At 36.0% G+C, this 27,133-nt stretch overlaps 1 protein-coding gene across 2 annotated transcripts in view; it reads right to left on the reverse strand.

Moving 5' to 3' along the window:
• The window catches only part of GABRB2 (gamma-aminobutyric acid type A receptor subunit beta2), a 182,102-nt gene that overhangs the window by 148,509 nt on the left and 6,460 nt on the right, over positions 1-27,133 (reverse strand). The window lies entirely within an intron of this gene.

Here is a 27,133-nt window from a genome sequence, read left to right on the forward strand (position 1 = left end):
TGCCCTGATGATTCCACTACTTTCTAATTTTTTTTTCTCACTGTCAGGTCATCCCAGTTGGCCATCACCAATTGGTAGGGTTGTTACAGAAAAGCACCCTCCTAGGGTTCTTACAGAACCATCTCAGATGGTTCAGATCATAATCTATGCATAAAGTGCACTTCTCCTTGCAGGTCTGTCTCTCTCTTTTTTTTTAAGAAGTCATTGTGCATATAACACCAAAACAGATAGAAACCTTCGCTGATATTAAATGCATGAAGACTACTGAGAGAGGAAAAGAAAATTCTTTTGTTCAGAGACCTATCATAATGTTACTACTTGCATGACTGCAACTAAGGCAAAGCTTACCAGAATTATTTTCTTACACGTATTTCTGCTGATGAGAAGAGAGCATTGATGAAAACTTGCTCATTTTTCCAAAAATGGAACACTTTTTTTTCATATTTCTGTCTCATGCATTTTAAGAAGTCCAAAGCACTTCTGATAAGAACAACTTAAAACCTGTCACTGCTGCAGAAATGCTTAAGTGGTATATTGCAGAAAGAAATCCCACAATATTAACAGTATGTAGTAGTCAAGAAAGGTGCAGAGGCAGTGCCAAGTGTTTAATTTTAAAACACGGTGATATATATTAATGAGGTATTATCATAAACTCCAAGTGCAGAAACTTGTGTATTGCCATATACACCAAAGAAAAAAGTCAAAGGACACTTAAAATGAAATTGCTGGCCATAATTATGTAGTCGTAAACAAACTCATTTAATCTTAAACTCAATGCCAATGAATTTACAAGTGTAAAATAGAGCAGGATAATAAACCAGAATAGACCCTGAACACAGAGAAGTTGCGGTACCACCAATTCAAATGTCTTCCCTCTGTTAAAATTGTTCTGAAACCATAGAAATGATCAAAACAAAAGAGGGAAATATCTGCTCATTCCCCCAAACTCCCATCATGATACAGATGTGTTTTTTCAGAGTGCAAAAGACTGTTCAGATTCTTCCTGCTTCAGATTAGGTACAAAATTAGTATACAGCATATACTTGATAATTCGGCCACTGAGAATCTATGCAGGTGAATAGAGAAGTGCTCTCCTGTGTCCCCAGTAATTCATAAAATGTGAGAATTATTTCTGTAACATCCTTAAAAAGCTATCTTCGAAAGTCAATTATCTCTAGAGCAATGCACAAACAAACCAAATTTCAAGACAACTGTACTCCTCAAGTATTTATAGAAAACCAGTGGTCAAAAATTCTTTTACCTATTAAAGTAAGTGTCTTCCAGTTAATGTTTCCTTCTAACAGAAGCCTTGCAGGAAGATGTGAATCTCTGAATGACATGCTTTTGTTCTTTCCAAAACCAGATGCTAACACAGATTCTGCCTTGAAGCTGAAGGACTCACTGATCACCTAATTTTTACCCTAGTTAACGTAACTGCAAATGCGCTCTGAAATGAGCCGGTGCCCAGCATACGATTAAAAAACAAACCAAAAAAACCCAACCCAAAACTCAAACCCTTTCAAAATGGTGCTGAAGTAGCTCTTGAACTCCAAACTTCTCTATCTTGACCATTATTGGTGGTTGCTTTGTAGTTCTAATCAGTGTTGCTTTGGCTTGACAGGATATTTGACTTCCTGAATCTTTTTCTGCCCTATGAGCAAGACCTCCCATAAGCCATCTCATGGCACTTATTACATAAACTACTCTGCTTTAAAAACAAACAAACAAAACTCTGAATGGAATAAAAGATTTTCCCAACTGTGATTATTTCTACCATAGAGCCTTCTCAGGGATGCAGGTAAAAGTCATTACGAGTTTCTCACCCCACTGATTGCGTGAGGAAGGGAAGGTGATGCAGAAAGGAGGGAAGCAAAAGGGAAAAAAAAAACCAAACAAACCAACCAAACAAAACAAACCCACACACCAAAGAAATCACGTCTTTATTGCTACTGAAGTGAAAAATTGGTTTACTTTTATCTGAGGCTTTGGATTTGTAACTATTGCTATTCAATGCATCTTAATACCTCCAAAAGCATTGAAGAAGCATATCAATTCCTCTAAAATTCGTAACCTAAATGTTCCTCCAGACAAGCAGCAACTTAGTCCACCTGAAGATTTGACATAAGAGAAGAAAGAGCACTACAGTGAGAAGAATGCAAATAGTTGTGCAAAAATTCATTCCTTTATCAGTAAATATGGAAAGACCAGAGCTAACACTGCCAAACTACCCAGCTTTGGGCTAGGCAAGAAAAAATTACTTCCACACATCCAAAAAAATTAAAACTATCATAGACATTAAGAAAGTGAAAACAAATGATAGATAAGCTTCTATAAATTGCCCATCATAGATTTCACTTGTGTAACATCAGTAAAGTTCCAAATCTTTTAACACAAATTTGACATAGTTGTGTTCTTCCCCTACTTCAGGAACTCTGGAAAAATGACTATTCTCTTCCTCCATAATAATTCTTTGTCCCTTTTTTAAGACTCCCTCAAATATCTTTTTTTTTTCTTGTTCAAGTTCTCGTTTCATACCTCCTGAAGCGCCTTCCTGTAAAGATCCACTCGTTTCCACATAGTCACTGGGAATCTTACGGCAGGGTGACTTCCATTAATTACCTCCTAGCTTCTAGTTAACCTAATGCCTCTTTGCATCCCTGCTGCTATTACTAATGACTGCATTTAAATGTTTCTGTGTAGATTTTAACAACTTAATATTAAAAGTTAAATCGTGATATAAAACAATAGCTCTGAAAATAAATCTGCCTGTAATTAACTGCTTTATCCATACAGTTATATAGTCATGCCTTTTCCTGAAGACCACTTGCCTCAGATTCTTAGTCTGAGAGCAATAACTGTACAAATGTTACTGCCTATGGTTAGCACTCAAAAGCTCCGGCAACAAATTAAAGCCCCAATAGGTTTGGCGCTGGCCAAACACATAACAAAAGAATGGTCTCTGCCTCAAAAAAACTTAGTTGAAGATTACACTGTTCAACTGTTCAGATTTGCCAAAGCTGGATCTTCACAAAGACTTTCATCTCAAACAGAAATACTGCTCTTTTCACTTACAGCTGGCTTTCTCCACTGGACAAAAATCATCAGTTCTGGCTGACTCCCCATATGCTACCTGTTTGTCCTCTCTCTCATGTTGTGGTCCTCAGTTAAGTACCTATCTGTATCTACTAAAATAGGTCCCACTTCCTCATTCAACTACTTTAAACAGAGTTCCTCGGTGCCATTTTGCACTTTTTAGCATTGGCAAGATGCTTACCTTCTACTTACTGTAGTGCACTTGAATTAAAATGTAAACTCACAGACAGGCACGTGCGTAATTCTGTGGAGAACAGAATGCTCCAGAAATGGCTGTTTCCCTCAGTAGAAAGTAGAGATATTTTACATTTTAAAATCAACATTTTGTCTTTTGTCTCAACATGCAGCTTATGCAACAAGGTTCAGAGCATGGCAGGTAGACAGGAGAATAACACACTTCGAAAGAAGAAATCCCAACCCTCAAGCTCTGTGTGGTTCTGACACACAGATACCTACCCATCAAAGACACTTCAAACTCATCTGCTTCTGAGAAGAACCTTGCAAATTTGAAAACACACATGATCATGAAATCACAACTCTTGTTTCCCATCAGAAAAATCCTTAACAATCTATCTGTGCAAAGGTGTGAGGAGCCATGAGTATGAAACGGGGAAGATGCAGGAAAGCAAACAGAAGTACCTGCAAATAGAAGGAGGCAGTAAGCAGGTAACAGGCCCATACAGAAGGGTGGGGTAGCAAAGGTGGGTGAGCTGCAGAAGAAGCCTAAGTCAGAAGCTGAAAGCAAGAAGCCAACTCTTTGTTTTTCAGAAAGGTTGGCTAAGGGGTAGCAAGAACAAACAGAGAACCAGAACCTTGCTTTAGAGTACACCCAAATCACACATTCTTCATACTCTACCAAAAAAGACTTCGTTGCTCCTATATACCTCCCAATTTATAAACAAAACATACGGCCAGAGAGGAAAATGTGGAATTTCCCAAACAGGCAAGAGCTCCACATTCAACACTTTGAAAAAAAAAAAAAATCCTCATCCCCAAAATGTCCAGATAAAATAAAACAAAACACGAGGACAGAAAGGTAACACAGTTGATGTGGTCAATAAGACCAGTTGTTAATACGTAGAGCAAATAGATTGCAAACTGAAAACTAAGATCTGTCTCCTTACTCTCATCACATCGTGAACCAGTTATACATTGCTCACAGCAAGAAAATTATGTTACTAATTTTAGTTTATTTTGTTCAACTTCATTCACTTCTTTAGCTCTTGGTTCACTTGACTTACTGATTGTCATAAAAAGTAAAAGCAGAATTAAGAAACAAAGCACTTTTCCGACTACTAAACATCAGCTAAGTAACACTGACGACTGACATAAAACATAATGGCTGCTGCTCTAAAATGAGTTATTTTGTAGGTTTGGGACTCATCTGTTTTCATTCTTATTTCTCGGAAAATATTTCCATTGAGATATTATGAAAGTGAAGTGTGGAAATAAATACAAGATTTTCTACCCTGAAGACTAGGAAATGGAACCAGTCCACACTGATGCTGAGAAGTGGGCTATAGCATGCAGCTGTGGTCTAGAGGAACTGTCCATTACTAAGAGTCTGCTGTTCTTATTTGAGTCACTTCAATTATACAGATTAAAAAAAAAAAAAAAGCCTTAAATTCAAAAGGCAATTGTTGGGATACTGAAGCTTTCTTGAACCTCCCTTTTTCATATAATTAAGATTCTTTTAAGTGACAGTGATTTTTTAATTGCATTGCAAACACTAGTTTGAATTGTGTGCCCGAAAATTGAGCTTTTCAGGTGAAGCCCTTTAGCATACTACATGCTTCTGTCTTTCCTCTTTACTCTCACTCTGCAGTTCAGTCCTGAGAGGTGAGAAGTAATTCCTAGGAAGCCCACTTCCAGTCATCTCCAGCACACGCCATAAGGATGCCAGTCAGCTCTTGGTCCCTGAAAAAACATGGGGCTTAAAGCACAGACTGACAAGTCAGTTCCCAGTGAGAACAGCAGTATCATCAGGAATACAAATTTGGAATTATCTGACAACTCTAAAGAGCCAGAAGAGGTTTGGAGTGCAAGAACTCTTCTGAAGATTATATTATATATGTTATACTGAGGTTTCCACAATACAGAAGCCAAATAATATTTCTGTTAGTTTCAACCTTGTGTGGACTGTTAGTGGAAATTGTCTTCTGTCTTTCATCACACCACTTGTCAGCTGCACATCGCCCTAAACAACGAGCATACCATTAGCTGGTTACTAATTTTAGCTTGTTCTATTCATTTTAGCTCTTTTTTTTTTTTCCTTATTTACTGTTACAAAAATAATAAAAAGTTTGCCAAGAGGCTTCTTTCTAATGATTCATGAATGCTTAAAGAATGAGCTATCTTTTTTTGTAAGGTGGAGTACAGCTCCACTGCTGACTTATTTCCTGCATTGCTTTCTACATGTTAAAATATGTGCTCATATGGACATAACACAGCTATGCAAACTTTTTTAGATCCCAGTTAATGAAGGTGATCAATTGACTAGAATATATTTGAAGAAATGCATTCCTTAGCTCAGTGAAAATGCTACAGATTATTAATGTGTAAAGGAGGAATAAGGCATACGTGTGACACCTTGAAATCAGAATTTGATATAATTTACTTCTGAAAAAAGTGTACTCACATAAATAGGATTTTACAAAAAGTAAGGTACTTCGCAATGCGAGGACAGCTATAGTGCACAGTTCTAAGTAACATTTTGTAGTTCCGATTTTCTTATCTATGTTCCTGCACATACTCTTTCCCCATCAGAATGTAATGACTATAAAGGCCTACTTATGGTGTGTATATATGATTAAAGTGCCCTAAAACCCAAACTGGAATTACTTTAAAAGCACAGCTATATTTTCTATTTGGGGGATAAGACTAAGATAACAGCAATACACTTTTCAATATACTTATAGAAAAGCAGATAATATTCTACTGCAGGCAACTATATTCATTTTACCCATATTCACTTCAATTTTTAGAAGTACATTAACTCTTAGACAGCCTCCTAAAAATAACTTGACATTTGCCTAAACTGTACAGCTGTAGAATATCGGTATCAGAAGACTGCCATGTTTGTCAAATTACTTTTACATGTCCATTATTACTCAACTGAATTCCCTCATTCACTTCACCGCTTCTCTTTTCATACAGCCTAATACACTTACACATAACATAAAGTACTCTATCAAAGACACATACACATCTTCTAGGCCACTCTGACTTGCCCTCTACTAGCATGAGAATAACCCCAGACTGCACTGAAAAAAAAGTCTGTAAGTCACAGGTATAAAGGATTTAAACATCTCATATTCAGAGCTTTATGAAAGTTTAAATAAAAACTCTCTTCTCTGGAGAAATAGCATTCAGACATCAAAGGCACGTTATGCTTTATTGCAAGTGTCTCTCAAGACACGTTGCTCCCATGTGACAAAGTTTGTTGCAATCATACTTTCTGATGCACACTAATATCAAGATCAATAAAATTACCTTAGCCACAAGACAGTGGCATGTAGAAAGCTGCTGAAGCTGAAAATTACGTTCTCCCAGCAACTTGAAAGATAAATTAAATCACTGAACAACAACAATGAAGTACTACTTTAAGATAATCCTGCAGAAGTAAGGCTCAACCACTATCCTTAACTTGTACCATTTTTAAGCAACAACTTAACTGTCATTTGTTGACCTAGATACTTGACTTGCACTCCAGATGTTCTCACATTCTTTGCTGCTGGATTTGCTTTCTTACAGGCAGTATGAATGGGCACTGCATTAAAATTCTCAAAGCACTGGATAGTCACAGGAACACAGAAGTGTTTTTCACATTCTTTCTTAATGCTCTTATCCTACTTTTTTCCCCCCCCCCACTGTTTTTGTTCAGTAACAAAGGTTTGGGGAGTGTTAAGGAAAAAAGTTAAAACGAGCTGTTAAGAAAGATGGGTTAACAGTACCTGGAGAAACCGTTAACAAATAATTATGTATTAGTAGTACTTAGTACATCATCCCTTCTGTGAACACTGACTAGAGAACACTCACAATAGCCTCTAACCTAAGTGCTACTGTCACTATTTTTTAGTTAACAAAACAAGTATTATGTTACTGATTCCCTCTGTGCTACAGACAGCCTGAAGCCAGGACAGAAGTTCATAATCAGACATTTAAAGTTAACTAGACCACTCATTCAATTTGCCATTCAAATCACACAGGATTGACAGTAGGAATATGGCTAAAGGAAACTGGGGTTCAGCTCCTATATTCAAAGGACTTTTTTTTTTTTTTTTTTTAACAGAACTGAGAAGAACCCCACGACAGTGCTGACATACTCAAATACATGATGCACTAAAATCACCCTTCACAGATTATTTTGTCAGACCAGAGGATTGTATGCTGTATTCTAGCCATATTTTCTTCTTCTCTAGGCCACACACTGACATCCTTCTAAAGGAAAATATATAAAGATGTAAGAAGAAATCTGATAGCATAAACAGTGTGTATTTGATAAAAACGCTATCAAACTTTATCTACATAGAATAGATGGAAATGTGTGCATTAGAAGCGTCATAAATGGAAAAGGCAGCATTTACTGGAGTGGGTACTCAATGATATTTTAGAGTGGTTACTTCCAAATATACAAAAGTTCGAGCTCAATTACACTGTACAGATGTCAATAGTAAGTAATGACTTTTAAAAAGCAGTCACTGCAGAAGTTATTTCAAATCTTTTAAAATAATCAACAACTCAAAGTTTATGGATAAACACACATAGAGCTAAAGGTCTTATATACTCTCTGAAGACTGTTACAGCTGTCAATTTGACACCTGAATGAAAATCTTAAGTTTTAGTCAAAAAAGGGGCATATGCAGCCAGACTGCGCAGCCTCCAGAGAAAGCTGCTAAGTGCCAACAGATGCCTAAAGAGGAAGGCATTAACAGTCTTGAGCTTTTATAAGTCAAACCGCCTCTACTGTAGCATTATTTACTATAAAGAACATACAGGTTCATAACGAAATGTTTCCTATCATTATAAATACTACAGTTACCTCCAGAAAAATACTTGGGTTTAAAACAACAAACAAACCAAAAACCCCAAAAACAAAACCAAACACCAAAACAACAACAACAAACAAACAAGAAAACAAAAGTAACAAAAATAACAAAGCTTCCTCCCAATGCTTAGCCATAAATCATGTGAAGTCACCTGCTGCTATTGCCACACCTTAATTCAGAAAATAAAGAGTATAGGTAAGATGGATCCAAAAATCAAAGACAAAAAACACCACACAAATATAAAGGAACGCAGAGTAATAACACCAACGCATGGAGGACCGGGCAAAGAGATCATACCGAGGATTTAGTGTGTCACTGTCAGGCAGATGGATATCTGGAGAACTGCAGCCCACAGTTTTGGTTTGCAATGCAGTGACAGCATAACCTTTTCTAGTAGAAGACAGGAATACTGAATAGCATACCTATAAAATCTTAGCAATGGTAACTCAAGGAATGCCACTTTTAAATGGTTGCCCTTCTGTGAATATCTTTGCAGGTCTGAACAATGAGAAAGGTTTGATTATGATTTATCACTACAAGCAAACACACGAAGGCAACAAATCAAAGAAAGGACAGAAAAAACATGAGTATAGAGAAAAACACTAGCAACATTACAGAGAAGATGAAATGCTGGTTATTTTATTTTGCCTCTGTCACTTTAAAAGACTATTTTTGTAAAGACAATTATTACGGAAAACTGATACTGCTGGAACAATTGGCTTACCTGAGTTCCACCTGTTCACTTTAAACATCTTTCCCTTCTGCCACTCTGGTTCACCTTTAGAGAAATCATTACCTTTTTCCTATTAGACAATGCTTTAGGTTGAAAACAGAGGAAGTTAAAATCTCTGAGGAAGGTGAATAATTACTACTCTCTCAAAACCAGGTCTTAAAAAAACATTTTGAAAGTGCCTCCAACAGCTGGGTGCATATGAAGAGGAGACAAGCACAATCACTAGGTTCATAAAATCTCCATGCTGTAGCATATTAAGAACTCTGCCTTTGCTTAAAAGGGTATTTCCTTGTGAAGAATTATTTTCCATTTTTGCCAAGTTATGCTCACTTATAAAATAAATGACTAATATGATATTTTATTTTCTCTAGACATATTAATGCAGATGGCTTCAGGAACCAGACTGCTGCTGAGTTATATTTAGAAAATATGAGGAAAAACAGCCCAACATAGCAATTCTTTTCTGCCGGTGAAGACTTTGAGGCCGAAGCAATATGGCAACCGTTCTTACCTTCATGAATAAAGATCTATGTAAATTCCAGCTGTGAATTAGCAATCAAGAAAAATATTTGTTATTGTTAATTCTTGTAAATTAGGTGCTGAAGGAAGGGAAAAATTTCTAAAGTCAGTAATAGTAGTATGGAACCACGAAATTGAAGTCTCATTTATAGTGTAGCCACTTGTGTAAAATGCTGTGTCAGAGGTGTACAGAGGTGATACAGTGAACAGCACCACTGCTCCACATCACTTAAAAGATATAAGCAGCATCTTGGGAGCCCAGGCACAAGACATAGTGGAGTTCCACCACCAGAGAAAAGTCTGCTCTCACATAAGCTTACTACTATCAGATGATTAACATTGTTAGACTTGCAGCAGCATGACTAAGAAGCTAATTCAGCCTTCTGTAAAATAGGATTGGTAACAGTTTGGTAGGATTGAGAGGCCTTCTTGAAACCCACGTCTTCCCAACATTTTTCATCATATGTTTTCATCATATGTTAAGATAAAGATAAGCAACAATTGCCATCATATTAAAAAAAAAAAAAAGGGCAACAGACATTACAGTTAACACCCACTCACAGTTAAAGTAATTACTTAGCTTCATTCTCTCTCCAATTCTTTCTTGTAAGTAGATGTAAGGGTAAAATGAAGAGAAACAAAAAGCCGCTGCCCTCTCCCACCTTAGGCAGCTGTAGAAGGTCAATCAGTATTTAGTATGCCAGATTTGAAATGGATGCATTTGAAACTGGGAAACAACAAATTACTATAACATCAGTCTAACTCAAGAGAGAGTTCCAAGGTTTAACAGCACGCTCAAGTTCATAAAGAATGACCTTTGAGGTCTTCAGATAGGAGTTAATCAAAACCTTAATTCTCTATCAGACCATTGCCTTTTACATCAGTTCATTTAAGTCTCAGGGTCTCTTAATATCAGAAGTATAATTACACAAACAGAGAGAAAGGGGGGAAAAAAAAAAAAATCTAACACAGACCAATAAAACTCTGCCCATAAAATTTAGCAACTCCAGCCATTTTACTTTTGTAAGTCGCAGACTTACCCATGTTCTAAAGTTACTGGAAAATGAGTGTTTTTTCTGGACTCGTTGTTGGGTTTGTTTGTTTGCTTTTAAATACAAACACAATCCAAGTGGGATAAAACTTGGCCCCTCTAGTGGTAGATGTTTCTACAGAGAGTAGTTTGCAAGTTTGCACACTACTACTGGTTCTGGAAAACCTCTCCTCACCAGTGAGCTTCAAAAGTAAAGTTTGTCATAAAATGCTGCATTTAGTGACAGCCACGCAATGTTTCCCTTGATTTTTGTAGAAGCTTTTATACACATTTTGAAATTAATCTTTTTGAGAGTCTTTCAGATAGCAGGTGAGCTAGACCATTGGTTACCACTTTGAGACAAAAATTGCAGTTCATCTCCTTCAAGCACAAGATCTTTGTCCTTATTTACAATGGGGTCATTACAAGGGCTGGTAGCTGCTACTGCAAAATAAATAGCACCTGTAGCATTACATACCCCACAATTTGGAAGCTCTTATTATGCCATGTGTGAAGAAACTCATGGTACTGTCAAGCAAAAATAAAAAGCTGAAGTCAACTTCTACATAAATTGAATGAAATCTTAATTCAAATTTAAGCATTCTTTTTGTCTAGATAGTCATGTAGGATTTAACTTCAAATATCTCAAGACCACCCTAGTTCAATCAAAATCCCAATCAATTTTCCCAATAGCCAACCAAAAATGGAGGTATTTTGTTTGTCCAGAATAATAACAAATGGCAAATTTAAAACTAGTTTGATTTTTGTCTAGAAATGTACAGGAGAGATGCAATAGAGCACTTGTTCTATAGCTTAGTTAATATGTTCTACATATTAACTATATGATATGTCATATAGTTAATACAAATAATTTTTCTCCCATTGCTATTCATATACTGCCAGTGATTTCCAGACACAACTGGAACATTTTTTTTTCTTTTCTTTAAGACGTTTGTTACGTCGTGCCACCAAAGTCAAGCTCTCACCCCAAAATCAACACCTTTCTCCCTTTTCCCTGGAAGAAACCGGTTCAAGCTGCACTGACCTCTCAAGGAGTAATTTTTCACCTTGCAGTTCCAAGAGACTACACCACGTAAGTTCAGTAATCTTGAAAATTTTTAGTTTTGGTGCAAATGATAACTTGCATGAGTGTTTGCCTGCAATGGTGGCAGTTAACATATTTCTGTTTTTTTCTAGGAACTTCCTATATCAGGCCATCGCAAACACAGTAAATGACAAGGGTTGACTAAAACTTCCCATTCCAAGTAAATTATATCATAGCTTTTTTTTTTCCCCTCAGAGAAAGGTTGCTTTTCCGTCTTCCCACTTGGCCTCCAGTGTACCTGGCCACTGTTCAATTTAGCACACTCAATTATTTAATGCACCAGTTATATCTAGTTTTACAAATTGCTATACTGTTATATATTCTAAATGTAATACTTCACAGCAAGGTAAACCTTCTAAAAATAATACCAATCATATAGGAAAAAAGTCTATGAAACCTGACGACTATAATCAAAGTACTTAAACAAATCCTTAACTCAGGAATTGTGAATTTTAAATACATTAATTACTTTATGTCATATTTGCTACTCATGAGTCAGCTTTGATCTGCTAAAATAACATACAGAAGACATTCTTTCCCCCTCTCAAGATTTTTATTTCTGCATTATAAACAAAATGCTTCTTTTGTTAGTATTTAAAAATGACATTAAGATGACACAGCAAAGTGGTGTGGGTGAGAATGTGTGGGAAGCTGATCAGAAGCACAACGAACTTCTTGGATGTTCAGAGAACAGCTGATGCCTCAAGGGAAATTTGGAAAAAAATATTCTGCATAGAAACAATTCTGCCTATATATCACATTTTATCTTTCTCTCCTAAGGTTTTTTTATCACTGTGAATATTTGCTGGAAAACATATTTTCTCTCTTGATGGTTGTCTAATCTGCCACTTACAACTCAAGACATAATCCTGTTTGTGACATTACTATTAGTTACAATGGAAAACTCCCCCACCTCCTAGCCATATTCAATTTTGCAGACTGAAGCCAGGAAGATCAAAAGGACACTGCTCAGCAAAACACTTACAAGCTTAACTTCTAGCACATGCTTATGTCTTAAAGGATACGTGTCCTCAGCAAATGAAGATGTGAGGACAGAACATACAAAATTTCTTTTTCTATCTTGGTAAGCACTGAGGTTGCCATTATGGCTACAGTCAGCGTCAGCTAGATTAAGGCCGTACATTTACACACTACAAATTCAACTTCACATTTTTTGTTTGTAAACATGCTTACACTTGCTAACCCATTGATGCTCAACTATTTTACTGTATCAGCCAGAATAAACATAACAGACCCAGGGAACTGAATAAATGGGAATGGTTACACACACATACAAGGGGAAGGGAGAGAAACAAGCACTGCAGAGTCAGGCCAAACTGACAGAAATCAACCAACAACAAACCGTAAGAACAAGATGAAACAGTGGAGAAACAGATCAGCTATGGTGAGGAGAGGTTCACACTTCAGCTGATGTTCAATACAAAGAAGTCCATGAATGCATTTCAGCTTTCATACATGCATTATTTGTGTGCCTGTATTATCCAACACTGTTGTGGTCAAACGGCAAGTAAAAAAAATATGACAGGAAAATTCATGAAGGGCATAAAAGTCACAGGGGCTGACTTTATCCCAGGAGACTACCCCTCCCTAGATTCATTCTATAATTAATAAGACGAAAGGGCTGTTTTCAAAATGCCGAATGGGCTCGCAGACATGCTGCCTGCAATAATGCCGACCCAACCTAAATTAGAGACTGGGGAAGGAACAAATTATGTTATGGTTTACCATCCTACAGTACAAGGATACAGTAGCATCTGAAAACAGTCGGGGGGGGGGAGCTTACAACTGGACTATTGCGCAAGGAAAAAAAAAAAATGTATTTTTAAAGGCCACAATTCTCAAGAAAAGGTCACGTCTCTTCATGCAAAACAGGGACACACTGGAAGAGTAGAATATACCAATTAAAATAAAATCTCAGATGTACCTTTTTAAGCCAAATTTAAATAAGTCCTCAGTTACACAGTGGGCATTACAAAGCAAATGGATGTTTCAAATTCAAAACCAACTATGTTTCATAGATTTGATGTTACTGACAATTCAAGAGCAGATTGAGGATTCTGTTAAGGGTGCTTTAACATAAGATGAAAGTTGTGATTAAGAAGTCATATATTTAAACTGGAACTACATATTTTTCTCTTTAAAGATCCACAAGACCTATATCAAGTAAGTCTGTACTAAAATACAGAAATGCTGATTTACAAAACCCTGTCCATAACCTACCTTCACTTAGCTTTCTCAGTTAAGGTTTCAGTTATCTTTTTTTAAAAAAGGAAGGCGAGGGAAAATTCAAGTATATATTCTACTTACGTAGCCCAAACAACAGCACTAACAGCACGTGGTTTCTCCTATTACAAAATTACATATTATGTATCCATCTTTACCAAAGAAGCTAGTCACACAGCCATATACACTGGCATTCTCTTCTAGATCTTCGAAATGACACAAGTTCCTCCAGCCTATAAATATATAGAGATATATATATACACACACTACTTCATCTCTTGTCTATTTTGCGTTTGGAAGATGCATTGATATATCAACATTCAGAACAAACATAATTAAAAGCTTATTGTATTAATCCTCTATTAATTTCTTGTTTCTTTTACTATGGCTCTCTTTCACGGCCTCTAAAACTTCATCTTTTAAGTATCAGTTGGTCCAGAATTCAGTGATCAAGGAGAGATGACCATAGGATTGAAAAGACCCTATTTTTCCATAGTATCCGATAGCACCATGTTGTTCATTTTTGGACTTAGCCTTGGATCCCAGGACAAGTGACAGGAATCATCATTTAACTTTACCTTCCATTACAAAAGGTTAAACTACTGTGGTTTGTTACTTGTCTTGATGACCATTCAGTTATTTGGAGTAAGTTATAAAAGGAACAGAAAATCTGAAACTGGACAATTGCTTCCTTTGGCTTTCACCTCATTGGTTTCCAGTTTCCTAGTGTGGCAGTCTGTATCCCAGGGCCAAAAATTTCAAAGCCAACATGTTCTTCTCTTCTGCCTCCCTGCACTCAGAGATGTGCTTGCTTGGTTCTTAACCCCTTTTCTGTCTTTTCCTTTGTATAAACAGACATTGTTGTTCCATTTGTTATCCTTCTCACAGACCTTATGCACAGAACAGTGCAATTTGCTGTTCCTCTCTCACCTTAGGATTCCTAAGTGAGAATCCTCCTCAAAAGGAAAGCTTATCTTAACAATATTAGCAGTAAAAGACCCACAGATCTAATAACCCTGGACTTTATTTGGAGAACGAGTACAGAAAAGGTCCTGATTATTACTAACTTCTGCAAAGTAGGTTCAGCTTTTGGCACAAAAGATAACCGTATGTGAAGATCTGCCCTGATAAGAGGCTTACATCCTTCCCCCGGAACACACTGATCTTAAAAATCAGTAGATGGAAAGCTGCATTCAAAAACACTCTCAACAATTCCAGCCCACAGGCTACACTAATGAACAGCAACCCCAAGATTTACCAGTTCACAGCTTCTTACCAGGGTAGTCAAAGATTGTTTGTGTCTGGTAGTAAAAAAAAAAAAAAAAAAAAAAAAAAAAAAAAAAAAAAAATAAATCAGTCTTTGTGCAGCTAATTCTCCAACAGAGCTTCCTTGAAGATGCTAATTTAGCCCCTAAATCCTGCTTCTTGCACAGCAGGAAGGCAGAATGCCTCCACAGACAACAATCAGAATTTGCCTCCGTGCTTCTTTCTGTATGAGCAGTATCTTGGAAATACCCAACAGGAGAACTAGGGAGAAACAAAGGAGTTCACCACCGTGGGACAGAAGGGGCTGCTTGATGGAAACCACACAAATGTGGTGCCTCAGAATTTTTTGTCCACTTCCCTTTTCTATTATGCTTCTGTGATGTATTGAGTGAGAAAAAAAAATGCCACAAAATACTAATTTGTTATACCTTTAATAAAACATTTATAAATGACTCATCGAAAGATTTTAGCGAAGGATCTTAAAGAAGATCCTTGACCTTCCACAACACTCTTAATATTAGTTTAAACTTTCTGCCTTTCACATGCATTGGGATCTTTTTGCATGCTTCTTTGTCAATGACTTTATGCAAGTCAATCACCTTTTACAGAACATTTTTTCCTCCATGTTTTAATGCTTTTTTCTATAGCATTGTGTTTCTTCAAAAACTAAACAAAACCAGACCAACCATCTCTCTTGGCAAGCCAATCTGAGTAATTTACTTCTCTCCCAAGCAGGACAAAACATTTAAAAACTGTTAGCCTTGCATTTTAAAGATATCTTACACACATCTGAATCAACTGACACTAACAAAGACTTTCAAGGTTTGTGATTACAATTTGTGTTTATTTGTGGGTTAAACTGGTTCATATATTTTACTTTCTTTCACAAGTCTGATAAGTTGCCATTGTTAATTCACAATTATATCTCATTCTCTACAATCTCAGATTTTCCCAGAGTGCCTCTTGTAAATATTTGGTTATGACTTCACCTAGGATTCTATTCTGTTGGTAGAACTGATGTTGTGTTATGTTTACCAAATACAAGTGATCCTAAATAAACTTAGAACATGGGCTTCCAAAGCCATAGCATCTAGGTTGAAGTATCCTCCATGGTTACTCTGGACACTCCGTCACTTTATCACTTACTGTATGTTCCTGTATGCTAAGGTTTAGTATCAAAATGGAGGATCTCAAATATAAATAGTCATTGTTTATATAATATTTCACAGTCTTTGGAACACTGTGCACGTATGTATTTGCAAAGGAGGTATCAAATTCCAGTATCCGTCAAAAATTTGTCTGGATGCTGAGTAACTCTATTCATTTCCACTCAGATTTCAACATGAGGTCTCACATCCATTATGTTCTAACTTCCTGTTCTGAAATAAGAGTTTCATAAATATACTTAAAGACTCCATAAAGAATATACTCTCAATTTATTATTGAAGAATATATGAGTAACTCAAAAATCTAGAAATGGGGTGACCCTAATAAAATGCATATATATATTCCACTAAAACCTGAAGATCAGTAGCAAACTTAGAAGATAGTCTAAATTAACATTCTCCTGAAACATAAGTAGATGAGATATAAGAAGATTTCAGAAACAAGACTGCCTTCAACACAACACTGTGCGAGCCACCACTTACAGACGACTGTAATTAGCTGCAATGGTAGCAAGGAAGCCCTTCTGTCCCCAATAGGTGACAAGGCCCAGTGTCTTTCACGGAAACCGAATTGTCAGTTCCACAAACACAGCCTCGCCTTACAGACTGCCTCTTCTTAAACTGATTAAAAAAATAAATACATTTACACCCCCCACCCCAGAATATTAGTCTCAACACAATGTACTCAACGCTAGCCATGGAACATATCTTAGATAATTGCTTACACTGACGCTAGCATAAAAAAAAAAAAAAAAAAAAAAGACCACACCAAAAACCCACCCAAAAACACAAAACCAAAACACCACCACCACAAACCACAACCAACAACAAAACAGTAAAAACTCCATGCCAGCCTGTCTGCAAAAGGCATAATGATTGATCCCAGAAACTCCAGCCACAAATGTTAATCAACATAAAACCCAAACATTTCAAGTCAGGAAGCCTCTTTCCCCCAGAAAAACATATAAAATATAAATATTAATTCCAACAAAAACAAAGCCACCATACATTTCTGATCTCAGTGAATTCAACCCATGGGACACTCCAACTAGAACCACTCAAGTTTGAAGCCATTTTATTATTTTGTAAAAATAAGGAGCCATGAAGTGATGCTTCCAAATAACCACAGCACACGTATTTTAAAAAGTTTCTTGAAAAGAATATTCTTGCAGAAGGTGGTTGGTAAAATCAGTAGGCATTTAACAATGCAACCACCATATTCATGATATCTGCCCAATAAGCACCAGAATCACTTGATTGTAGCACAGGCGTATGCTGGAAATATATGTGCTAGAGATCTCAAATACATACTGAAAGTAAGGCTGAAATTGTAGGGTATAGTTTACACATTAATAAAATATGCAAATCGCTAAATTTATGTGGTCTTCCCTATTGTACTGACCACAGTGTCTGGCAAAGGTACTAGACTAAAACAACATTTTATATAAACAACCCTCGATAGTTTAAAAAAAAAAAAATCAGTTAAACTATAATCTGAAAGAAAAGAGAGGAATCACTTCTAGAAGTGAAATTACTCTCTCCCATTTCAAGCCACAGTATAGGCTCTCTATTGTTAAAAAAAAATTACTACTAGGCCATATTCTGGCAATCTAATACAATCACACAGAAACAGCTAAACACCATTACCTTGATGATGCAGCACATAAAAACTTAAAGACTTGAGTCCTTCTAGGTTCACAAATGCAAAAAATATTTAAGCTGTGCAAAATATTTTCTTATGATACATTACCGTATGACTATATGTACCACCATAACTAAATCAAAAAATGTAATACATGTAAATACTGACACAACTGCTGGAATGACTTTTGCTCTTACTGCCTTTGTACCGCCCACATACCTGAATATCACAACTATGAGAAATGTAAAACAAAGTTTGTTTTCATAAACTAGCATAAAACTCCATGCTGCTATACTATAGGACCAGACCTACTTCCATATGTGCTTACTCCTCTCACGTCCCCTTGTTCAAGATTTTGCCTTTCTGCCTTCCCCAAACCAAGCTTTCCTCCTTGTCACCTGCTTTCTAACTAGGCCTAGAAAATAAAACCCAGCAATTAAAGTGAGATCTTGCTATATGTCTACACAGACAAGAATGTCTGTTATTTTTTTTTTTAAATAACTATCGTTACTTAAGCTCAACTGTAGTTTTCCTTATCTTAAAGGTAAGGAAATAAAAAAAGGTAAGGAAAGCTTAATGGATACATTTTTGAGGCAGAAAGATTTCAAGACAAAAATCAAAATTTAAGATAAAAATCTGAGTCATACAAAAATAATTCAATTTGCCTATTCTGTTGATATGTTACAACACTATTTTCCCGATTTGCCCATCAGATATACAGAATTATTTTTCAATTTGTGGAAAACAGTTTGATTTCAAGCTTGAGTAAGCAGTCTGTCATTTATCATCTGAGCTATGAAACAGCATTAATTTCTCTATTAACAGTGCATTAATAGTATTAATCTATAAAAAAATATTTAATATTCAGTTCCCCATTACCTAAGACAGGGAAATGCAGATATTGGCTCACCCCTTTATTTCATAACTAAGGCTACCCAAACACAGTTCCTTCCCATTTAAGATATCATTCAAAATAAACAAACAAAAATATTTGTTTAGTAATGAAGTCATGCATTTATGATGTAGAACTCCTGCCGTGCATTTCTCACTCCTTCCTTTTCTCCCAAGGTAGGATCAACTAGACTTATAACCTTTCCAATGAAATCATAGTGACTCTTTAAGAGTAGCATAAATCATCATTTTCAGCCCTCCAGCATTTATACTACTAAAAGTTTTGACTAATATTTGATGTGAATCTTGATGCTGTGGTTTAAACACATTACTTCTCACATTACATCCTGCAGTTCTGAATGGTAAATTTCAAAGTGGCAGAGGTAGACAGAGACTCCACACCAGCCAAACAACACAGTGACATGTTTCTTTTGACAGCAAATGGTCCTCAGGCACAGAACTCTGACAAACGATTTTCAAAAGCCAAACAGCAATTTTACTACTGAGTTACAAACAGCCACAAGCATACGGGGATTCACTTCTAAGATGGTGATGTAAGAGTGGTGGTTGTTATGTCATTTGTCAAGAAAGGCACAGCAGAGTATGGACCGAAAATGAAAACAAAAAAAACAAGAAAACCCAAACAAACCCAAACCCTGAGAGCTGTGGTATCTTAGTAGACAGAACCTAAGAAAAGTGGAAATATTAATCTTTCCAGCTAAATATTATTTTGGTTTCTAACACCTACAAAGATAAAAAGGTTGTGTATATTGCAGTCAATATATTACTTAACTATAAGGATATGATATCCAGTCTAAAAAAAATTATGCTTTTCCCAATATAATTTGCTAATGGATACTGAAAGGAATAAATGCAAACTATTCAAAATTACAAAAGAAAAATGAACAATGGTTTTACCTGCCACTAGTACTATATGCTCCATTTGAAAATGTTGTTTGGTACGAATTACTTAATGAGAAAACACATATGCACACTCTCTGTTTTCAAAATGTTTAACTCGAGATAATTTTAAAGTTGCATATAATATGAAATACTTCCTTACTAAAACCAATTGTTTCCCCATAAAACTGATTAAACCACAACCTTTTTGTATACAAAAGCAGCAATTTTGATTGAAATCTCTCATTCTGAATCTTTACTAAATAATTGCTGCCTTCATGCTTTAAGAAAACTGTTTAGTCATCATATTATTGTAGCATAGATGTCTATCTCTAAAATGTCAAATGCCATATCAAAAGTTCATACATCATTGTGTTCTTAAAAAGTCAATTCAATTAAAAAGTTAATCAAAATTTAATTCTACACTTAACTTTGCATTACCATCTAACTTACCCAAGATGATTTTATGATTCAAAACAAAAAGGTTCATTTTTATTCATTTAACTCAAAGTAAAAAAGGATGCCAGAAAGATATTGATATCAACAGGCAAAGTTTGGCCCTGGTAAGAACCACATGAGCCTCCTAATGCTGTCTCACCAATGCATTGGGTTATGGTACAGGCTCAAGGCTAAGACTAAGACAGTAGGGCTCTTCCTACGATCGGACTCGTCAACTTTTAAATATCCTTAAATAGAAGCTGCCAGCAAGGTGTTATGACTTTCCAGCAACAAAAACTACCACATACCTCCATTCACTTCAAAAGAGCACCTATTGCACAGCAACAGTTTTGGAGACTACTACCCTGTCCCCACTCATGCTTAACGTCTGAGACATTATAGGAGTCATCTTGTATTGCATTTCAAGTCATTTAAGTACCCACAAATCTTCTGTGAAAACAGGGCATAAATAGCCTCAGTGGAAAAATCAGCATCAGATTTACACCTTTTAAGACTTCAAAACAAGTCTCTGTGGGACCTGAGCTCACAAAAAAGCATTCTGCAAAGCCTATGCACAGAGGTGGGTACTTTTAACTGCATTTTTTAATGCAGCCAGTTAACTAGAATTATTATGGATTTCTCTGTAAGTGGTCACTTGTGTCATATAATAGTAGATCAATGAAAATTGTATTCATTTCTAGGCATTTACACTAACAAGAATGATTATAGTTAAGGGTCTCCTGGCATTTCCATTACAAATCTATTTTTCAGGGACTTCTACATCAGCTATAATAATATATTTTTGGCTGAAACTTGATACAAAACATCTCAGCTATGCTTAAGCCAGTAAATGTTCCTACACCTTTGAAAAGGCTTCTTTCAAAATTGAAAAATAAAGTCATTTTGCAAGTCATTTTTCTATCTACTTAGGTTGTTAAGCATTTTATCACGAGCCACCTAAGGTGGCATATGCTACAAGATACGAACATTACATCTCTAATTCTATTAGGGATGGAATTCCTAAAAGCATCTCGCATCGCAAAACGTCAGTGAAAAAGAGCAACAGGACAGTATAACGGATTGAGCATTCACATAAATTTTAGGAAGATTTCAGACTGATTAAAAGGCTTCTTTGGCCATTTCTGGACTTACATGATTAGCGAAACAATGATGCAATTAGTTGCAAAATGCTGCTTTTCATTTGTAGATAGGATGTGCATATTTGTTTAATTCTATTTCCTTCTTCCCTATATGTTATCTAAAAGAATAAATCATTTCATAATAAGGAATAATAGAAGAGTTGCACTCCTAAATTATTCAATTTAGAAACTCAGTCTACTGGACCTTCAAACTAATTTTATTTTACTTAAATTTTATGACTCCTTCAGTGCACATCTTGTCAAACATGGATTAACATTGTTACTCTAACACCCTCAGGGGGTGTTAGGTAGCCTTCAGTTACCTAACCCTAGAGTAACCCTCAGGGGGTTACTCTAACACCCCAGCAGTCCTTGGAGGGAAAAAAAAAAAAAGTTTCCACAATGCTCTACAACTCCTTTGGAGCTGCAGGGTCTATTAACTCAAAACTACACTTTATAAGAGAAACAAATATGGCTTACACAATGCACCATAACAACTTCTGGACTACTGGGTAATAACTGTTATGCAAATGACAACACATATTTACCCTTACGGACCATAAGGACTCAACAATATTTCACTACTTTCGCTAAATGGATGCAATGAAGTATGGTTTGTTTGGGTTTTGGGTTCTTTTTGGGGTTGGTTTTTTGGGGTTTTTTTTGTTTTGTTTTTTTTTGGGTTTTTTTTGTTTGTTTGTTTTTTTTTTTTTTTACAAAATACCTTTTTTAAAGGCCTATACAGAAAACAAACAAGTTTGAGCACTAATTGTACTCAATTGAGCAGAAAGGATCTCTGTTCCAAGTATTAAAAAACAATTTAAACTTCCATTAAAAAAAAAAAAAAAAAAAAGGATCTACAATAGAAATTAGGACCAGATTTTCAAAACAGCTCTGCATCCATGGCAGTGAATAGTTTTCAAAAGGCTTCAGTATCTTATTCAGATACTTATTACATGTTTTAATAGGTAGTTCTCACTGAGAAAAAAATGCCTTCAGTTCCTTGAAAGCAATAGGAACTCCTGGCTACTTCACAGCCATACGCAATGAAGTTTTTTACCCCATTTTTCTCCAAGGGTCCTATCTGAGAAAAATATTTAGGGCATTTTGCACATTAGGGCCCTTTGCCCTATGTCAATCCAAAAACAACTTTTCAAGAAAATTGTCTGTGATGACTCATCTCTGGAAAAGGTTACATTCACAAGTTTCTGCCATTTTGACTACTTATGTTTCCCAATTCCTGACGATCCGTACTACACTTCTTTTCAGGATGGAGCTGCTCCAGGTCAGCAGGCATGTTGTTCCTACTTAAGCCCATTCAGACAGGTTTACAATATTTAAAACTCATTAAAAAGTAGATGAAGATAGTATGCTTAAGTCATGCCTAACATAATAGCAAGTCATGGCTACTGTAATTCAAAAACATTTCCAGCAACAGAGGAGAAGGTAAAGGATGTGTTGGCAGCCTTTCGTAGGTTAATTCATTACATGAAAGACCTCTGTTCCTGGTCCTCTGCAACCTGAATACTTCCACTCACAATCACCATAGGCTAATAAGCTATCTAGAATAGAGGTTCTCTGCACCCAGACTACTATGCAGCAAAGAATTCAAAACTGATGATCACAGGAAGGAGACATTCAAGAGCAGCAATCAGGACACTCAACCATGAAGGAAAATTCTGGGGTTTAATCCATTTTCACAGAGTTGCTTAGTTAATGGAAATGCCTATTCATTAAAGAAAAGAAAGAAGAAATAGTCCAGAGAGCAGGTACTGGAACAAGGACTTTCCACTTCAAGCAGCTGGATTTCTTTAATAGGCATTCATTAGGGCAATTTAATATACTACCCCTGTCCAAGGCCAAACTTCCTGTAATTTTTTCTTCTACTTGTTCAAAATTTATAGAGCTGAATCTGTCTTTCAGCATAATCACAATGAATCAGTGGTTTGTCTATAGGAAAATCAGTGGAAATACTCTGAACTGCCATATCTACTACAACAGCACACACTTGAAATGCAAAAATGCATCTCAGAAGGGTTGCTTTTTTTCCCCACGTAGTTAAATTCTTATTACTTGAAAACTAACAAATAAATCCCTCTGTCAGTATTTACAGAATAAAAATTAATAGGATTTAATCTTGATGGAGATGTGCAAAAAGCAGCTCAAGATAGACAGAAATAGCACAGTCCCCTTGTTCTTTAAGTCTGGTGACATGGGAAGAGCTCACACTCCAAATGCTTTATCTGGCCTGTAATAACCTACATTAAATATGATCTCCAAATTCTATATTCGGTTGCATACATGTCAACCTCCTGAATGTTAAATGTCTTTTTGTATTTAGAACAGAAATTTTAGTTTTGATTGGGAAGTATTTACATACTTATTTGCAAAACTCATACAAAACAGACACATGCAGTAGATGTGATTCCAAGTCTGGGAGAATCTTTGCATTGATTAGCTAATTTGAAAATACTTAGCCAGACAATTTGCATGCAAAGATCTTTGTAGGCAAAACCTATGAAGTGGGAGCACTGCTACTTTACAACCTGGCCTTCAGTCAGGTAAGACTATAACTGTAAATATGCCCACTGTATCGCTATTCCTACAAGGCTTGTGTTATACTAGCCATTATACATCCATTGTACATAGCACTGCTGTCAAGAAATGTGAGCAGGGTGGGAATCCCCATAGAAGCATAGTAAGAGTAATTACAATAAAGCACAAAGGCTGCTTCTGTCCTGTTTATCTTTTTGTCAACCCACAGTATGCCTACAATTTTAATGTAATTATGCACATTCATTTATTTTTACATTACAGATTGCATCCACCCATAGTAGCCAATTTTTCAGTGTTAGTAACTCAAGACATCTGACTATTTCTAAATTTCTTAACTCTAAAGACAAACAAGATGCTATCTTCCATTACTTAAAACAGGCATTTCAAAAATTACCTCATGGATGAGCGCCCTCCTTTGAAATGAAGGGACTAAATCTTGCTTACCTAATTCATACAAGCACTTGCAGAGACCTACAGCATTAACCTACTAAAAGCCTACAAGGAACTTGGATTACTTCTAGAAAAATAAAAGAATTATTACTCTGCAAGACTGTACTTCACCACAGTTGAATACTAAAGGCTCTACTATAAACTTTGCAGATAGTTGCACAGGATGTAAAGGTAACAAAGAGGGAGGGAGAAATAATAAGGATTTAGTCATGGTGCACTGACAGACTTTAGAATCACTAAGAAGCACAAATACGACCATTGGAACAGCTTAAACTTGTAACAAGTTTGTAGAGCACAAAGAATAAAAATCTTTCATTCTACTACATGGCTCATCTATAAAGATTTTATGTGATTTTTAATAGAGAAGTTATGAAATAAAGCAGTCTATAGTAGGAGCTAACAAAGCACACTTCGTGTTCATTCCAATGCTTTAGCACCAACACACTGTCCATAAAACATATTAAAGATAAATATATCTTTTCCTCTATGGCAGGAGACAAATTACTTAAGCATTTATAGTCAAAGCTTTCTAAAAACAAGGAGGCAATAATTATTAATTCAGTTGTACAAATCACCTCCAGGGCAATCTCTTTAAATTACTGACAACCATTCCCTGGTCTGCCAAAGTGAACAATCACTTTGAAAAATCACCACCACCAATGAAACAAGAAGATTTTCTACTGATTAAAGGTTTGGAACACTGTAGCACACCAGAAGTGCAACACAATTAATAAACCATTTATATTGACCTTAAAAAGAAACAACAAGAATTATGTCATGCTTCTAAATAATATAGATACACATAATATACATAATATATTATTGCTTCTGAACTAGCTTATAAAAGCAGTTACAAACTCACTACATTCCTGCATATATGTTCTAGAGAAATCATTTCATACTGTGGCTACATATATTCTAGCAAAACCAACATGAAAACTTCAGTCCACACGTAGCGTACCAATAGGAATACTTGCTTTGGTCCCCAAGAATATACATTTTACTTGGACACGGGATCTCTTATTTATTTTTACATACCTTAAAGCTAAGAAAGGAAAATGCATGAATTAGAGACATGTAGTAACAAGAAATGGAAATCCATACTAATGTAACTTACTCCAGTTCAAAAATAAAGGTCTTGTGATGTTATCCCAGACAATAACTGAAGGTGAAACAGGGCTTTCAGTAAAAAAAGTTCTCACATCTAAGATATACATCACCTGCCCTGCATTCACAGGAGTCTCTGTAGACACTTCTGTACGAGTCAGTAGCGTACAAGCACAGTAATTTGGCAAGAGCCAAATTCAAACTGTCTGCTGAAAAATGCAATTCTGTGTGAAGAAGCATATGCATCTATAACACAGGGGAAATAATAAAACCAACGGTCTCTAGCAGCAGGAAGTATTTAGGATTAGGGAAGCAACACCTTCCCAATATTTCTAATATTTCCTTTTCAATGCATTTTCAGTCCTATCCTCTCCTTATTCTCTCTATGGATCATGTACAGCAACATGTACAACTAGAATGGATCAACAAAAGAAGATATTGCTGACAGGAACCACTTTCCTCACCTCTTTCTGTACCAGTGTATATAGGCCACTTTTTCCTGTTCTACGATTTTCTTTCTCTTCATTTTTCTTTACCAGGACTTTTCCCTTGAGTTTTCTGGTTTGGAACAGCTCCACCCTATTTCCTTACCACTTAACCCCCATTTCTTTTTATATCACAAGCCATCCCTTCCCTTTTCACACAAAGATAATTGCTGCTACTTGAGAGGTAGCCACACAGCTCCCATTGTTTTCATAATCTAAACCTACGTCTCTTGAGCTTTGTTAATGTCCCCTACTGAAAATACCTCAAAAAAACATGAGAGATTTAAAAAAAACCAGTAGTGGGTCTCTTATCAAAAGCAACTGAAAATCAGAGGTCTATCAGCAAATTACAGCTGTGCCTGTACTTTTTTTAGACTGAGAATATTCTGATCTATGAGTATTATACTCACTATTTTATGGAACTTTGGCATACCTTGAATATAGAAGTGAAATATAATATTAAAAAAAGTTTTCTGTTTTTTTTGGAGGGGGGGGGGGTTGAGCTTTGAAGTTACTACGTTCTGTTGTGTAAAACTTGGCATATAAACCTTTCCCTGATAGATGATAACAGCTCCTTTGTTTCTCCAACTCCCACTTGATGGAAGGATTATGCACTCAATCAACCCTAATGGCTCCCACTAAGACAAACCAATCTATTATATCTATTTAACTCCATGTACACATACTGAGTCCATGTGCCAAAATCTGTACAATGATAAGCAAGCAAATACTTTAAATTAAATAAACTGTTCAGATTCCTCTCTGCAGACCCCCAATGACCCACAGTATGAATAGTTATATTTAATTAAATAGACAACCCATTACCTCAAAAAGTATGTATTTCCTGGGTAGAAAAATATATCCATGGAACATTTCTCTCTCTTTTCAAGACATCCTGTACTAGAATCCCAGAATAGCCACAGACCAAGGAAAAAAAAAAAAAAAGAAAGAAAATGTTGACCTATTTAATAGGGAATAAGCCAATACATTGAAAGCTACCACATGACCGACATTATCCATAGAAATCCTCATGTCTTATCTAGATAGATCAAATACACAACATGTTATGCAGAATCTTCAGTGGTGTCTAGGGAAAAAAAGTTTATTTCTCTACTTCTTAATGAACCTGTACCAATTTTTAAAAACAGTTTATGAGGGAACTGTTGGGAGGAAAGGGGAGAAAATTAGAATGGAGAACAGTCTTAGTTGCTGTGTTGTCAAGGGGTCTACTCCAATAATTAACTAAGGAGATGAAAATGTGGAAATGTGACAACCCAGCTAGCACTGGTTATTAAAAAAAAGAAAAAGGAAAAAAAGAAAC

The sequence above is a fragment of the Mycteria americana genome, chromosome 8 (assembly GCF_035582795.1).
Source record: "Mycteria americana isolate JAX WOST 10 ecotype Jacksonville Zoo and Gardens chromosome 8, USCA_MyAme_1.0, whole genome shotgun sequence".
NCBI classification, from domain to species: domain Eukaryota; kingdom Metazoa; phylum Chordata; class Aves; order Ciconiiformes; family Ciconiidae; genus Mycteria; species Mycteria americana.